The sequence below is a fragment of the Phoenix dactylifera genome, chromosome 4 (genome assembly GCF_051530095.1).
Source record: "Phoenix dactylifera cultivar Ajwa chromosome 4, Ajwa_hap1_PhDact_Kaust_v1.1, whole genome shotgun sequence".
NCBI classification, from domain to species: Eukaryota; Viridiplantae; Streptophyta; class Magnoliopsida; order Arecales; family Arecaceae; genus Phoenix; species Phoenix dactylifera.
Window position 1 is genome coordinate 49,558,380 of NC_143193.1, and position 15,564 is coordinate 49,573,943.

The window sequence follows — 15,564 nt, forward strand, 5'->3', positions numbered from 1 at the left end:
CCTAAAGATGTTACCATTTTGTATGCCTTTCATGACTATTATATTTGTATATTATACTAAATTATCTATAAATTATTAGTTCTGGCTGTTATATTTTTATTTGTATACCTTTTATGACTATTATATTTGTATGCTATACCAAATTAATTAGCTATAAATTATTAGTTCTCAGGCTACAGTTATATTTTCTATGCTAGTGCCAGCTGGTGAAAATCATTAACAATTTATATTTCGTGAATATCTGATCAGAAAAATTTAGTTTCTTATGAAAACCTACAATATTACTATGTGTATTTGAAAACGACTCCAAAATTTTCTGTTGGCCAGAATATTGTTATTGTAGGTTGATCATTATTTTAGTATTCTCCAACTGTCAATCAGGCTAGGGGAATATGATTTCAATAGTGACAAACATTATTGGGATATAGCAGAACCTGCATATATAGAAAGTAAAAAGGTGATGAACTTGATAACTGAAGAGAAGACTATATACATAATAAACACCTCATCTCTTGTGCATATCTCTGATACCACTGCTATCTGAACAACAGTTATCTGATGGTTCTTTCACTCATTGAGGATCAGATTCTTGGTTCAGGAGTCATACTTCTAGGATGAGCTGGTTTCGGTAAAAGTAGGATCTCAGTTGTTGGTTTGCTTGTGATTTAATATGATAATTCACTGCAAGCATCTTTATGTGGTGTTTGCTGCACCTTATGATCATGGTGATAGCTTTGCCCATGCACAAGATTAAGCTTTTTCTGCTAAATTCTGTGGCTGCACTGAGCTGGTTTTGTAGTTCAGAGTCCTCAGGTCTTGTTTATCTTTATTCATTAGGCCCATCAGGCTTATTTGTGTCCATGCTAGTGTGATCATGGTCCGTCTCCAAGTCTCTTAGCCCTGTTTGGCCTGATAACGTATGAAATTTAAAAATTGCTCCTTTTGATGTTCTTTTGATTCTTCTGTCGTAATTGAAGCATGGGCTCACTTGGAGTGGGTTCTCAGTGGTCATAATAAGACTAGCTTATAACCCACGCAATGCGTGCAGAAATAATTGTTTTCTTTCTTGTTTTTTCGAACTGGTTTTGTAGTATATATACACTTGATTTAAATATGCTTACATCTGATATTTTTATTTAAAGCATGTTCGAAAATGAAATTATTCTATATGCACTTTATATATTTTTAAAAGAAAATTTTGTTAGAGACTGCTAAGATAGAAATGGCACTCTACTCCGTTGGAATAGTATAATGCATTATATAATTGTTTGGTGGCCATTAGATTAGTACAAAACTTTGATGATTGATGTATCTATATGTCTTCCGACGATTGGTTTGGGAGAATATTTTAACCGGAAGGCAAAAACTTGAACCCTCTTTTCTTAAAATACCAGAAATTTCTTCAGTTATATATACAAAATTATAGCTCCTCGGGATCAAAGATGAGAAACGTTAATACCAACTAAAAAACAAATGTTGAAAGCCAGCTAACTTAGGAACCGATATCGGCATGAGAAATGAATTGGCTAATATGACACCTAAGAGAAGCTTGTAAATTGAAGGATATTAGAAAATTTAAATTTATGCCGACTTTTAAGAGCATGATTTAAGCATGCACGTCGTCGATAAATAAAAAATAAAAAAATTGGTAAATCTTTACCCATATAAATTCTTATTTTAGTATGCATCTGGCGTAAGTATGCTTTACTCAATCGCGAATATTGAGAAAGAAAATCAATCATTCTTCCGCACAAAAGTTAAAAAAAAGGTACATTGTTTTATTAACTTAGACAATGCATGTAAACTGTTCTATTAACTCCTTCGTTATTCCATTAACGTCCGTCTAAGAGGGTATACTTTTCCATATATATATATATATATATATATATATATATATATATATATATATATATATATATATATATATATATATAACTATTTAATCTAAAGTGTTTATAGATATTTTTATGCAACTTTGGCTACAAGGCCGCTTCTCTCTCCTATCAAGGTGAAAGGTTTGACATTTGACAACGTTGCAAAAAGAACTTAGAAAAGATGTTTGGCAATGACTTGGTCTGCAATGAAATTGACTGATTATTGTTTAACTTAGATCACAACCGTCCATTTAATAAATTCTCGATCCTATGTATTTCATAACTCAGGCCTTGTCACATTTTGGTGGAAGCAGCCGAGTTGGAGAAAGTGGACATTACGATCATCCAATCACGTCGTTGATCAAACCCCATCAGCGTAATAATGACTTTGATGGATACAGCCGGAAAGCATGTCACCTCGGGACCTCCGTAATCAATGCTTGTGTCGCGATCTTTAAAGAAATCATGTGCGGCGGGGCCGGACTCTTATTTTGCCAAGCATTAAAAAAAAAAAATCTAAAAATCTAACAAAAATAATCAATCTCATGATTTTAAAAAAATAAATATAAAATAATTAATTATTTAGTATATATTATCTGACCATATAATATATATTGATAAAAAGTATATTCTTAAAAATATATATCGGTTTATCTAAAAGTGTGTATTAAACACTACTAGATATATATTAGTTAAGCTTATAATATGTATCCAAAAATCGACGAATGTGTATCACCAGCCACGTAGTATGTGTTGGTGAATATAATATTTTGAAAAATATGTATTAATTTGCTTGGAAGTATGTATTGAGTTGCTATATGACCAATTTACTAAGTATGTATCATCTGATCCTGTATTATGTACTAGTGAATAGTATATACTTAAAATTGTATATCAATTTACCTACATGTGTGAATTAATTTGCTAAATAACTAATTTATCTGGCGTGTATTACTTGGTCATATAGTATGTCCTGTAATTTTTTTTTTAGTTTTTTAATTATGAAACAGACGACTATGTTAGTAGAAGGAATCTAAAAGTTTTGTATTTCTTATTTAAGATGCGCACTAAGAAAAATATAGCAAAATATAAAGCATGCCTCTTTTCTTTTTTTTTTCTCTGGTGTCCGTCTCATATGATTTTGGTTTGGTTTTCGGCATAGCACAACTAGGATGATGGGCGGGTGAGTTCTCATTACAGTAGTAAATACAAAAAATGGGAAGTAGTGAATAGAGTTACCATATATGTATCCTCACAGGTGGAAAAAAAAAAAAAAAAAATCAGAGACTCCATTTCAATATGTATATACAGTGCACAAAATACTTTTTAATTAAAAAAATAAAAATATCTACTATTTTTTATTAATTACATAGTTATGCAGAAAGTAATATATTTTTATAAATTTATACAATATATATGCTATTAATAAATACATTATTATTTTTAATAAAAATATATTTGTACTAATATACTAATATACTATTAATATTTTAAAAATATTAATAAAAAATTACTATTAGAATTACTTCTCAGGTAGAGACAGGAAAAAAAAAAAACTACGTTAATACCCACCCTTCCAACGTTTAAGAACTTGGCCACCGTCCAACCCCTTCATTTTTCTCATCGGGAGGTGATCATAACCCTGTTCATGCGGGCATGCCTCAGTAACCGAGATCCAACGGCAGCCGGACTTTGCGGAGAAATAAAAGCAAACGTAAAATGTACGGACTGATGTTTCTGTCGCATAAAACGTTCTCTGTGTACTTACGTATGATATTTTATCACCGGTGGGTGACGGTGGTTTTCACTTTTCATGCAAGCTTCCTCCTCCGCCGTCTGATACGGCATAAATTTCGGGGCTTTGACGGCATTCGGGGCCTTACTTCTCCGTACTAAAATCTCCTTTGAGAAAATTTTTGGAGGAACAAAAATCATTTTTTGACTTTTCAAAAATATGTTTAGATAAAATAAAAATATTTGATAAAATTTTCAGAAATCTATTTTAGCTTTTTAGAATTTTTTCAAAACACCACTTTTAAAAATTATCAGAAACTGTTTTGAGTTATAATATTTTTTTTACCAAAATATCCATAATAAAATAGATTAATTACACAAAATATATTATTTAACATAATTAAATTAATTTATATCTTTATTATTATATTATACTATAAATATACTATAATATTATATATATTATAATACATTGATATATTATGTTAAATAATTTAATTTTATAAAGAATTAATTTATGCTAAACACAGTCTGATTCATAGAAAGAGGAAGGGGAAGGGTGCGGTCAATAAAAAATATTTTTTTTAATATTCGATTGAAATTTTGAAAAAAAAAAGAGATCAAAAATAATTTTTTATAAAAATAAATTTTTCATATTTTATAAAAAAACATATAGGATATAGAAAAACTAATTTTACATAAATTAAAAATTATAATAATTTTTAACCAAAAATATTCTTAAATCATGGTGATCTTCTTAATAGCTATTTTTAATAATTAATTTTAAATTATTAAAACTTACCAAAACATAAAAAGATTATGATAACTTTAATAAAAAATATAGTAATAACTATAAAAATTTACCACAATATATTGAAGTTATCTAACTATTAAAAATTGTTAAAATTCCAAAAATTTAATCTAATTATTTTTAATACTTATTTTTAAATATTTTTAGATTCAAAATATATAAAAATAACCATTAAAAATAATACATATGATGTTTTATAGATATTTTACATAATTTTTTTAAAACTTTAATAGATATTTTGTATAACTTTTTAAAAAATAGAAGTACTGAAAAATATTTTTTTTATGATCGGTCAAATATATAAAAATTTCAGCTTTTTAAGAAATATATTTTAGTGTGGTAACAACATTTTTTCTAAACCAAATTTGTCCATCAACATAAGAGAATGTAAGTGAGAGAGGGAAAATTTTCATCAAGAAGAGAAGGGGGGACGAAAAATTCTTAGATTTGAGAAGACGTAGCATGACGGCAACCGAGCCCTTGGAAAGTAGCATGACCAAAATACCCCTTCCCGAAAAGGGTATGGGATTTTTTCGGTCAAAAAGAAAAGATTTACCTTATTTAAATTTAAATGCCATGCCCGCACAACTCTTTTGGCGGTTTGCGGTTCAAATCTAGAGCTCGATTGCGTGAAGGGAAAACATTCTTCCGTCGCATCAATTGGTAAATCGAGCCAAAACCGTTCCCTGCCGCCCGCGCGCGGCGCTCCTCCGAAAACGGAATGTCGGAATCTACGTTTTCCAAAAAATCCCGCTATTATGACTTCGCGTGCATGCAAATGATGTTTAAACATGCAGTGAATGGAAACCAAGAGCTCCGCCTACCACAGTGGTACATTAAATTTAGTGTGATTGCCGGATTTGGGCATAGTCCACTGGACCGGCCTGACCCGAATATGACCTAGCCCAAGCTCCAAAGAAAGATAAACAAATAAATAAATTAAAAAAAAACTTTTGATGGGAGTCTGCTTCTTAGTTCGACTCCCCATAGGAGTTCACTTCCATGCTTAGGTTTTGGACAAACTTTTCTTCCTTCTTCTAGCCATTGTTGCCAGTTTTCTTCGTGATGAGCCTCCGACCGAAGTCTCCGGCCTCCCTACCTTCTTCCCAGCGGATCCATGGCTGTCGGTGAGCAACCAACAGCAGAAAATCAAGAAAAGGCTCAGGTTCCCCTATTTTTCAAACCTTTTTCTCGAATTTTCTTGTCGGTCAGCCACTGCCACAAGCCGTTCATCACTTTCGGCCGTCGGATAAATAGATCTTGTACTCTTTATTATTTTTCAAATTATCATATTTTTCATGCATATGAGTTTGCCAATGAAGATAGCATTTTCTTAAAATTATGGATTAAAAATTATAATTTATTATAAAAAGTGGTTTCATGAATATTTGTAATAAAAATAGCATTCATATAAAATGCGAATTTTATCATACCATTTAGTACTTTTTCATACATATGAATCTATATCGATTACGAATACGAGCCCTGTTACTAGTATAAAGTGACCATAGCACAAATATCTAAAAGCAATGTTTCAAACTATGATATAAAAAAATGACAGAAGCATGATTTATGAATTTATTTGCAATATAAAATTGAAACTATGTTTATGAAGTATGGAATATTTGTTCATGCATTGTTTGCTTTATGACTAGTTTTAATATATTTTACTATAAATGCTTTATTTTTGCAATTATTTTTTTTTTAAATGATGTATTAATATAAAAAACTTATGCTGGATCCGATAAGGTAGTGTAAGATTTACTTACTGAGCTGTATCGCTTACATATCTTTATTTTTTATTTTTTGTTTTCTTATGAGTAGGATCAGTAGGAACGAAAGATAATCCAGGCTTCGAATTCATACTAGCAAGCTTAGAGATTTGTAGCAAAATTTTAGTTATTTAATTGGTTATGAATTTATAGCTTAGTAATTTTCTAAATATTAAAAATTATAGGTTTGGTATTTATATTTAGATGTAGATAATCTAAACTGATGTTTACTTTGTTATTAAATAGATGATAAAATTAGATTTTTATTTATTATATTTTGTGTGCGATAAATTTGAAAGCTAAATGTAATGGTTAGCTTCGTATTATTATGGATTGTACCACTCAGTAGCATGGCCGTGTTATATCTTGGATTTGCGATGTGGCATTTAGGATAGTATAATTTGCACCTCATAATCAATTTAGTATGATATGCTATGCATTCCATCCCACTTTAAATAGGCACCGGATGGAGAATGGTGGCTTTGCTCAGTTTAGACTAATTTGGAATTGGTTGGCTTATATACCAAACAGAAACTCGACACTGTAGTACATTAGAACTTGACTTTGTACTCTGTTATACTTTCTGGAGTTGAGCATGAGGATGTTACATTTAATGGGAGGCCAATGCCTAAAAAATATGGCTGATACCTCATGGAAGTCCAATCAACATCACAAGAATTATTAGGACGGAAGACAATTGAGAACGACCCTTTTGTCATTCAGTCTGCAAGCAATAAGAAGTATGGGGTTGAATGAAGCAAGCAAAACAGTAGGGAGAAGCATTAAGTGGATGACAATTTTGTTACTTTTCCTTCATTGGCCAGGTAGAATTGTTTGGTAGCAGCTCCGGAAGATGGTGATTTTGCAAAGGTGATATGTCCGAATCTAACTTAAAGCCGTTCATCCTTTTACATCATTTAAACCATTTATGTGGAATTCTCTATCAAATTATTCATATTGATAGTTGGGCAGGTGCCCATGCATGTGATGCTTCGAATTTGTTCAAGTATAATTGAGCTTACATACATGATGGGATCGCCATTTAATTAGTGATGTATGATTTACAGAGACATTGCCTTTTTAATTATATGCACATCCTTCATGGCCTCCTGTATATATTAAAAAAAATATAAGAAAAAAAAAGGTTCTTGGTTCAAGCTGACATTGGAGACAATTAGGCAGATGCTAGCAGGCAACTCTATTGTTTTCAGTTCTGAACCATGCTATTGGTTGTCCATGTTACTATAAAACAATACAAGGTTCATCCCGAACTGATGGTCTAATGTTGAACAAGATTCATTAATGTATTTAAACAATTCCACAAATAATTTGGACTTGGATGCACGACTTCCTTAACGTCTACTGGTCAAATCCAATTATTAGTATGTTAAAAAACAAAAGCATGTTTTCTCACTCAACAGAGAAAACGTTCGGCTCAAGATAAATGGTTATTGGTCGGATCAGATCCATCGCTTAGCTGGTGGATTAGTCCAACAGTAAAGCAACACTCACTATCCGCAGGGTTTTGGAGAAGGCTGACTCCTATCAGGCCATGCACGTATATCGAAAGGCGAACGGTACTGCAGATTGGGTTGCTTCCTTCGCGACTCATCACTCGAGAGGCTTTTTCTGTATTGACCGCTGTGCCTATGCCTTTGCGCAGTATTTTATTTTCTGATTTTGTTGGTCATCTTCACACTCGTTAGGTGTGAACCGCTGATGTACCAAAAAAAAAAAAAAAGCAACACTCACCTAGATGCACGAAATAGAAAAAAGCACGACACATGTGCTTTACTTCATAGTTGGACTGGTCCACCAGCGGAGCAGTAAATCTGGTCCAACTAAAAATTATACTTATGGTAGGGAAAGCACATGAAGAATGAGGGAGTTCGATATTGAGATTGAGAGTCCAAAACAAACTTTTAGGCTTTGATTTGGTTGACTTTGGTGATAGGCCGGCACAACTTTTGTGTGAAATACACGGCGGGGTTGGTGGGCATGAAGCCACCACACAAGCTGTTCCGAGTTAATATGTTTCTTCTAAATGGCCTCTCAAAAGAAGAAAAGTGTTCAATAATTTGTAGTTTGAAGTTCCAACGACAACCTCAGTAGCTTCATGAGCTTACGTAGGGCTTGTTTGTCAGAGTTTATACATTCACTCTTTTTTTGATATATTAGTTTTTTCATAAAGACGCAACTTGTCAAATACAGTATAGGTTACCTCTTTTAATTGGTCGATCGAGTCTCAATATGTCAGCGCGTAAATTGTAATTTGTCTGAGTGATTGGTGTTTTTAGGACAAAGCTTCATTTGGAACTTGAAATCATATCATTGTGAGAGTTTATGATATAATTGGTTCATAACTCCATAACATATGTTTGTGGACATTGGGTGCCAATCAGCAAAACCGAGTCTCAATTGGCTAGAATTTTGCATAGTTTTTGAGTAATGATATGCCAATCTTTCACCCTTTCTTTGGATTATTTAGGTATTACATGAATAATATATGATCATGTCAATGCTCGAAATCTCCATATCCAATTTCTTATATGCGGGGTTATTGAGCAATGATGCGAATATGTGTAGTTTGTCTAAATAACTCGTATGAAAAAAGATATCTACATAGGTCTATGACCCTCATAGAAAAAAAAAATGATGATAGAAGGGGGGAATTGATGAAATATCCTGACTTTATGAACATTTTGAGTTGGTGCTCTTCACTTTTATATTTTAGAACAATCATATTTAGTTTAAGCATCCAACCAGTCTCCCAACTAGCCAAGGATCAATATTACTCAAAGGATTGGACATGCTTCATTTGTTAAATCACCTCTTTCCTTTGCCATCTTGTTTAATTACTAAAGCTACTAATGGGATCGCAAAAGCGGAAAGTTGATGATTTTACTCCTTAAGACTAGACAAAAGCATGAGCCAAAGAAGTGAGATCTAGAGCAATGCCTTAAACAACTACAAAAGTTGTCCTAAAAGAAGATATCATGGCAGAAGATATCATGGCAGATACCAAAGATTAGAGAAGTCTAGCCTAGGGTGACGAGGAGAGTAACTTTTTTTCAAAATACATTTTAGTTTCTTCATTGAGAAACTCTTATCATTTTTCTCATTCAACATTTTTGGAAAAACTCGGAGGAGGTAATTCCCACCTTTTTTTTTGTGGGATAAACCGGCCGCTCACGTTAATCTCACGTAAGTATTACCAACAGAGTCACAAGCCAAAATACTTCACAACGGTAGAGGAACATGTACATAGTGAGTTCACAAAATCTCTCCAGTATGATGAGCAGTAAAAGAGGCGACCCAATTAGCAGCTCTGTTCGCCTTCCGGAATACATGACTAATCTAAAATACAGCATACTCATGTAATAACCATCTGACGTCCTCTAAAAACTGATGGTCGACGACCCCCGATCTTTTCTATAGAATTCACTCTATCACCTCCAAATACCCTTAGGAAGATGCAGCAGCAACCGTTCTTATGTGAACTAAAATATTTTGCAGCCAAAATATGGTACCAAGAAGAAGCTTCAGTACCACTTGTTGATTGGTGCTTTGCACCAATAATTTGTCCATCTCATGAATTACGCTACACTGCATGCTAGCTAAGAAAGGCTTTTTCTAGAGGCCAGATTGGGTTCCATGGTGTACCCCCAACCTAAAGGAAAAGACTATAAGCAGTCGCCAACGCAATGATGTTCCCATCATGGATGTCAAATTGTCAATGGCTGCCGTTCAAACACGTCCATCTGCAGCCATCACTACTTTAATTAGAAGCTGACAAACTTTTCAAACTCTTCTATCAAAGCCCCCACATATAAATCATCCTATGCCATCTTTCAAATTTTTTAACTCCTCCTTTCCCATATTACTTCCTTGCAAAGAAAAATATTTATCAAACTAGGTAGGAAAACCAGTGTCTTCTGCCACTTCTATTTTGGAGCTCCATAGGACATGTAGTGGGTATATATATATATTGGTAGGCCAATATACAAACCTAGCCTAAGGTTGAACATTGCTGTTACAATGCTTTTGAAGGTACTGTGAATATTATATGGAGGCAAGACCCTCTTGCTAATTGCTAAAATTTGTTTTTCTTGTAAAAGTATTATAATTTATGGCAGAGATGCGCTTCATTATAAAAATGGACAACCATATGAAAATTGATATTGATGAGTTATATTATAGTGTAAAAATAATATAATCTTTGTTATGATTCGAGAAATTTACTTTTCCATAACATCTTCATTCGAAAAGATCGAACCCTGAATTGCAAAATGGAATAAATGGAATAAACTTGTTTGGTTGGGAAATAATTTTGTCCTAGTTGGTGGAATAAATGGAATAAACTTGGAACCAAAGTGGGTGGATAAATTGTAGTAAGATATATTATGCTATTTTGACAGAATAGTTTTAACTTTTATCCATAGATTAAATCAAATAAGATCTTGTCAAAGCTTTCTGAAGTATCATTTTCTTTTCCACCATCAATCTCCTTGAATCTGGAGCTAACAATATTGTTGGCATGATAGGGTTATATAGGACAACGAGGGTTCTAAATTTTTTCCACTATCCTCCAACCAAGCAGGACTAGGTACAATAAAATAGCTTTGTCCTTCCAAGCTAACATCAGCTCTTGATGTTTATGGTCAAATTCATGATTTTCTACTTCTTAACCTAACTTTTCAATTTTTTTTAATCCATTCCTGACAACTCAATCTTCTGTCAGTAGAATGCACTTGGTATTTTCCCTAACCTCCACCACACAAACATTAGCGTACTTAGAAGAAGGGTAGTCTACAATTTATAAATTCTATTTCCGAATATGTAATATTGAAAGTTTAATTACATGAAACATGTCTTGCTTATATTTATTGAAATTTATATAAAACCAATATGATGAGACATGGATGCATAATCAATGACAGATTCATCAAAAGAATTCATGAGAGCAAAACCATATAGGCTGCCAAATCATTCTGATTCGACAAAAAAATTCAAACTTTTTTTTCCACTAAAACAAACTTTTTGGTATGTATAAAAATATATAAGAAGAAAAAGGAAAGAAAAGCAAAGCCCACCCACGTCAATTTTGCCGGGACTTAAAGTAGAAAAAAGAATGAGATGAGTTTCCCTTTGGTTCCTATCTATTCCTTTCCTCACCGTTAGGCTTCAAAGGTCTCAAGTTTAATTCACGCTCACCCGAGGCAATTATGGCCAAATTAGAAACAAAAAATTGGTCAAAATTTTAAATAACACGCGGATGAGAAGAAAGAAATAATACGGTTGATTGGGTTACGGCCCTACAATATTTATGAGAAAGCAAACAATACAATGGGTTAGGTTGCGGCGTATGTGACTAATTAATCATATAGATTCTACATCATAGATTTCTGCATTAGTGCCTTTCATATAGTTTTTAGATGGATGTATCTATACAAAAAAGAAAAAAAAAGAGAACAGCAAGACTCTAGCTTGGGCTTAGAGAATTCAAACAAGCTGGTCTTCGGTCTTTGCTCTTTTTCAAGGCGTCTGCCCCTTCGCCCCAGCCTCGCTGGTCGCCACCCAACTCACCCATCACCCGAAGCCATCTCATCCCACAGAAATAATACGCCCAAAAGAAAGGGAAAGTTGCCATCCTTCAAACACCTCTCTCGCCCGAGTCCTTGTTACAATGATATACCGTATCCCCTTAACCTCCCCTCTTCCTTTCCCATGTCTCTCCCAGACCACTCCCCACTTCTCCTCCTAGTAGTCCTATTTCTCTTAGTCACAATTCCCACCATTTCTTGTCATCTCTCTACCGTAGCAATCTCCCATGTCTCCAATCAAACCATAGTCTGCGCTCTCCTTCATTCCCACACGAGCAAGCAATTCGACCTCAACTGCACCAGCATAGCCAAAAGAGTCCAGCGAAACTACCCGTCGGCGAACAACTCTTCCTACACTGCCATCGCCGCCGGCGACGGCTTCCTCTGTGCGCTCGGTTGGATACCAGTCGCTGGTTTATCCACCATGCGCTGGTGGGAATTCAAGCAAGAATCCGGTAACAGTTCAAACCCCAAGTCCAAACGGGTCTACCGGGGGTCGCCTCTCGTCTCGCTCTCCGCCGGCGATACCCATGTCTGTGGCCTCCAAGAAGGCTCCACCCGCAAACTCGACTGCTGGCGATGGCCACAGCTGGTCTTCCCTGAAGAGCTAAACTTCACCGACATCGCCGTCGGCGCAGATTTCGTCTGTGGATTATTGTCGGTATCCCAGCAGATCCAGTGCTTCGGAAATGACTCGACTGTTGTAAGCCTTGAGCCCAACGGGTCCTACGTCACGCTCGCAGCCGGATCGCAGCATGCGTGCGCCGTCTCCAAGGGTGGGGAATTGGTCTGTTGGGGAATTGGTGCTCCAGAAGTGGAGAGAAATCCATTTGAGATCGGCTCGTTAGCCTTAGGAGAGAACCGGACTTGTGCTCTGAGTACCAATGGAGCAGTGAAATGTTGGGGGGAGAACTCTCAGCTACCGAATGGCCTCTCCATGTCCCAATTTGTAGCAATTGAAGCCAAGGGCAGTGCTCTATGTGGGGTACTCATGGCTAATTACTCCTTGGTTTGCTGGGGGAATGAGATCTTCAAGCCCCATCTCATGGTCTTCAACCGGGTCCTGCCCGGATCTTGCGTGCCGATGTCCACCTGTCCTTGCGGCGTCCTGGCAGGGTCCGCAAACATCTGCGGCAACGGCGCCGCCGGCATCGCCATCTGCGGGCCATGCAGGTCTGCACGGCAAGCTAATCCTCCACCGCCGCCGCCGCCGCCGCCGCTGCCACCAACTCCTCCAAGTAGCGGCAGTGGCAGGAGAAGGCTAGTCTTTATAGTCATTGGCTCCGTCAGCCTCGCCGTCGTATTGTTGGCGGCTGCCATATGGTTCATCATCCTCCCAGTCTACCGAAACAATGGCCGAATCCACGACACCGTAAGACTGCATGCCGCAGCAGCAGCGGCGGCGCCGCTGCCGCCGGGCGTGCCAAGTGAGCGTGTTCGCCCAAACGTCGAGGCATTCTCGAACCTACTAATCAACCGGCAGCTGAGCATTGGTCACAGCTCCACGATCAAGGAATTCCCGCTGGCAGCCCTCCTCGCCGCCACCGACAACTTCTCCGACGACCACAAGATCGGCTCCGGCGGCTTCGGGTTGGTCTACCGTGCAGTGCTCGACGACGGCCGCGTCGTCGCCATCAAGCGCGCCGAGCCACCCACCGCCGCCGCCGCCACCTCCTCCACCTCCCACGCCGACCGCCGCCGCCGCGATCGCGACCGCGAAGCTGCCTTCCTCTCCGAGCTGGCTCTCCTCTCCAGAGTCAACCACAAGAACCTAGTCCGGCTCCTCGGCTTCTGCAACCAAGACGGCGAGAGAATTTTAGTGTACGAGTTCATGCCCAACGGCACGCTCCATGACCACCTCCACAAGCTCGCCGTCTCGCCCCTGGCTTCGTGGGCGGCGCGGCTAAGGGTGGCGCTCGACGCGGCCCGGGGGATCGAATACCTGCACGCCTACGCGGTGCCGCCCATCATACACCGGGACATCAAGTCCTCCAACATCCTGCTCGACGCCACGTGGACGGCCAAGGTCGCCGACTTCGGCCTCTCCCTCCTCTCCCCTTCCTCAGACGACGAGGATACCCGCGACCTGTCGTCCCCGCGAGCCGCCGGCACCGTCGGATACATGGACCCCCAATACTACCGGCTCCAGCACCTGACCACCAAGAGCGACGTCTATAGCTTCGGCGTGGTCTTGTTGGAGTTGTTGACTGGGTGCAGAGCGGTACACCGGAATGACGATAGTGGTACACCGACGAACCTGGTGGAGTACGCCGTGCCGCACATTGACGCCGACGATGTCCACCGCGTCATGGACCGGCGACTGCCGCCGCCGACGCCCAGCGAGATCGAGACGGTGGCTTTCGTGGGCTATTTGGCTGCGGATTGTGTGAGCCCAGACGGCACCGACCGGCCCACCATGACCGAGATCGTCTCCGGTCTCGAGCGGGCCATGGCGGCTTGCGCCGGGCAGGCCCCGCCGGCGCTGTCCCGGTCTGCCACCGCCCGGTCCTTTTGACACGTGCTACGGAAAATTTTGTGCACGTGTTGTCCGATTTTTAATTTATTTTTTTGGTAAAATATTTTTTCGTCATAATCGACCTGATTTGTTAAGGGTCTGGTTGCTTGGAAGATGATCCCTAAAAATTGTTTTTTTTTTTTCTTTTTGAAAGGACAAAAGTTTTCATCAAATTAAATAGTAAAATATTTCTTGTAACAATATAATTCATTAAGAATTTGTTTAGTTGCTCGATATATATATATATATATATACACACTATGGGAGAAGGGAAGGTTAGTATGGTGAGGTGGTTGGAATAAGAGAAATGGAAGGGTGAGGCGGGCAAAGTCTTCACTTTTTTCTCGTAGGTACGTGGGCACATAAAATTGGGAGTTGGATTTGGAAAAATCTAAACCTTTTCCTGAAAGAGAGAGAGACAAGTGAGGGGAATAAGTCTAAACCTAAGACATAGGGTGGTGGCGTCGTACCCTTTTGTGGGGCGGGGACGGGACCCAACCAACGATAGCCACGGAAATGGTGGAGACTGTAGCATGGTGCGACGCACTTTGGGGGTTTGCTGACAGGAAAAAGGGCTCGAGACATGGAGTGGGGCTTCCAGTACAGGAGAGAAAAGGATGCAAGCAAAAATTTTAGAACAAGTAATGAAAGGGTTGAAGGTGGAAGGTGGAAGGTGGAAGGTGGAAGGTGGAAGGTGGAAGACGGAAGGCATAACTAACGGACTATATTGTATTGGTGTTGTTAATCTGGAGTGTCTTGCACGTTAAAGGCATAAACAATTCATCGCCATTTATATAATATTATGGACAACCAATATGGAGTCGTTTTCTTTGAACTTGGAACCTTGCATCTTGTTTAAGAATCATAAAAACAAAAAGAAAAATCATTGAGATGATGATATGAATGGAAGGTTATTTTGTAACTTTCTATTGTAGTCGTCGCCGCCTTTTCTTACAGCTGCGATTCTAAGAAATTGGAGTTTGTTCTCAAGATGCAAAATTCTGAATCAAGTTATTCAACAAAAACTATATTGTTTGAAGATTTGAGATTCGGTAACTTGTAAGCATAGATATTTGCATGTCTAGGAGGATGTATTTAGATATATATAATGATCAATACATCAAGAAAATAGATGGAAAATACTTGGCGAGGGTATGGTTATGTGAAGTTAATCAAGTGAATAAATTCTGGCAATTGACGAGAGAGTCGATAGCTTATTTGTCATCTTGATTTGATTCATGAGTAGAAAGTGAAA

The 15,564-nt window shown here is 37.7% G+C and overlaps 1 pseudogene across 1 annotated transcript; it reads left to right on the top strand.

Annotated features, from left to right (window-relative positions):
- Positions 1–11,508: 11,508 nt before the first annotated feature.
- On the top strand, positions 11,509–14,766 carry LOC120113038 (serine/threonine-protein kinase-like protein CCR4 pseudogene; annotated as a pseudogene). Its single transcript, XR_015977332.2, has one exon. The product of XR_015977332.2 is annotated as a serine/threonine-protein kinase-like protein CCR4 pseudogene (transcript).
- Positions 14,767–15,564: the final 798 nt, after the last annotated feature.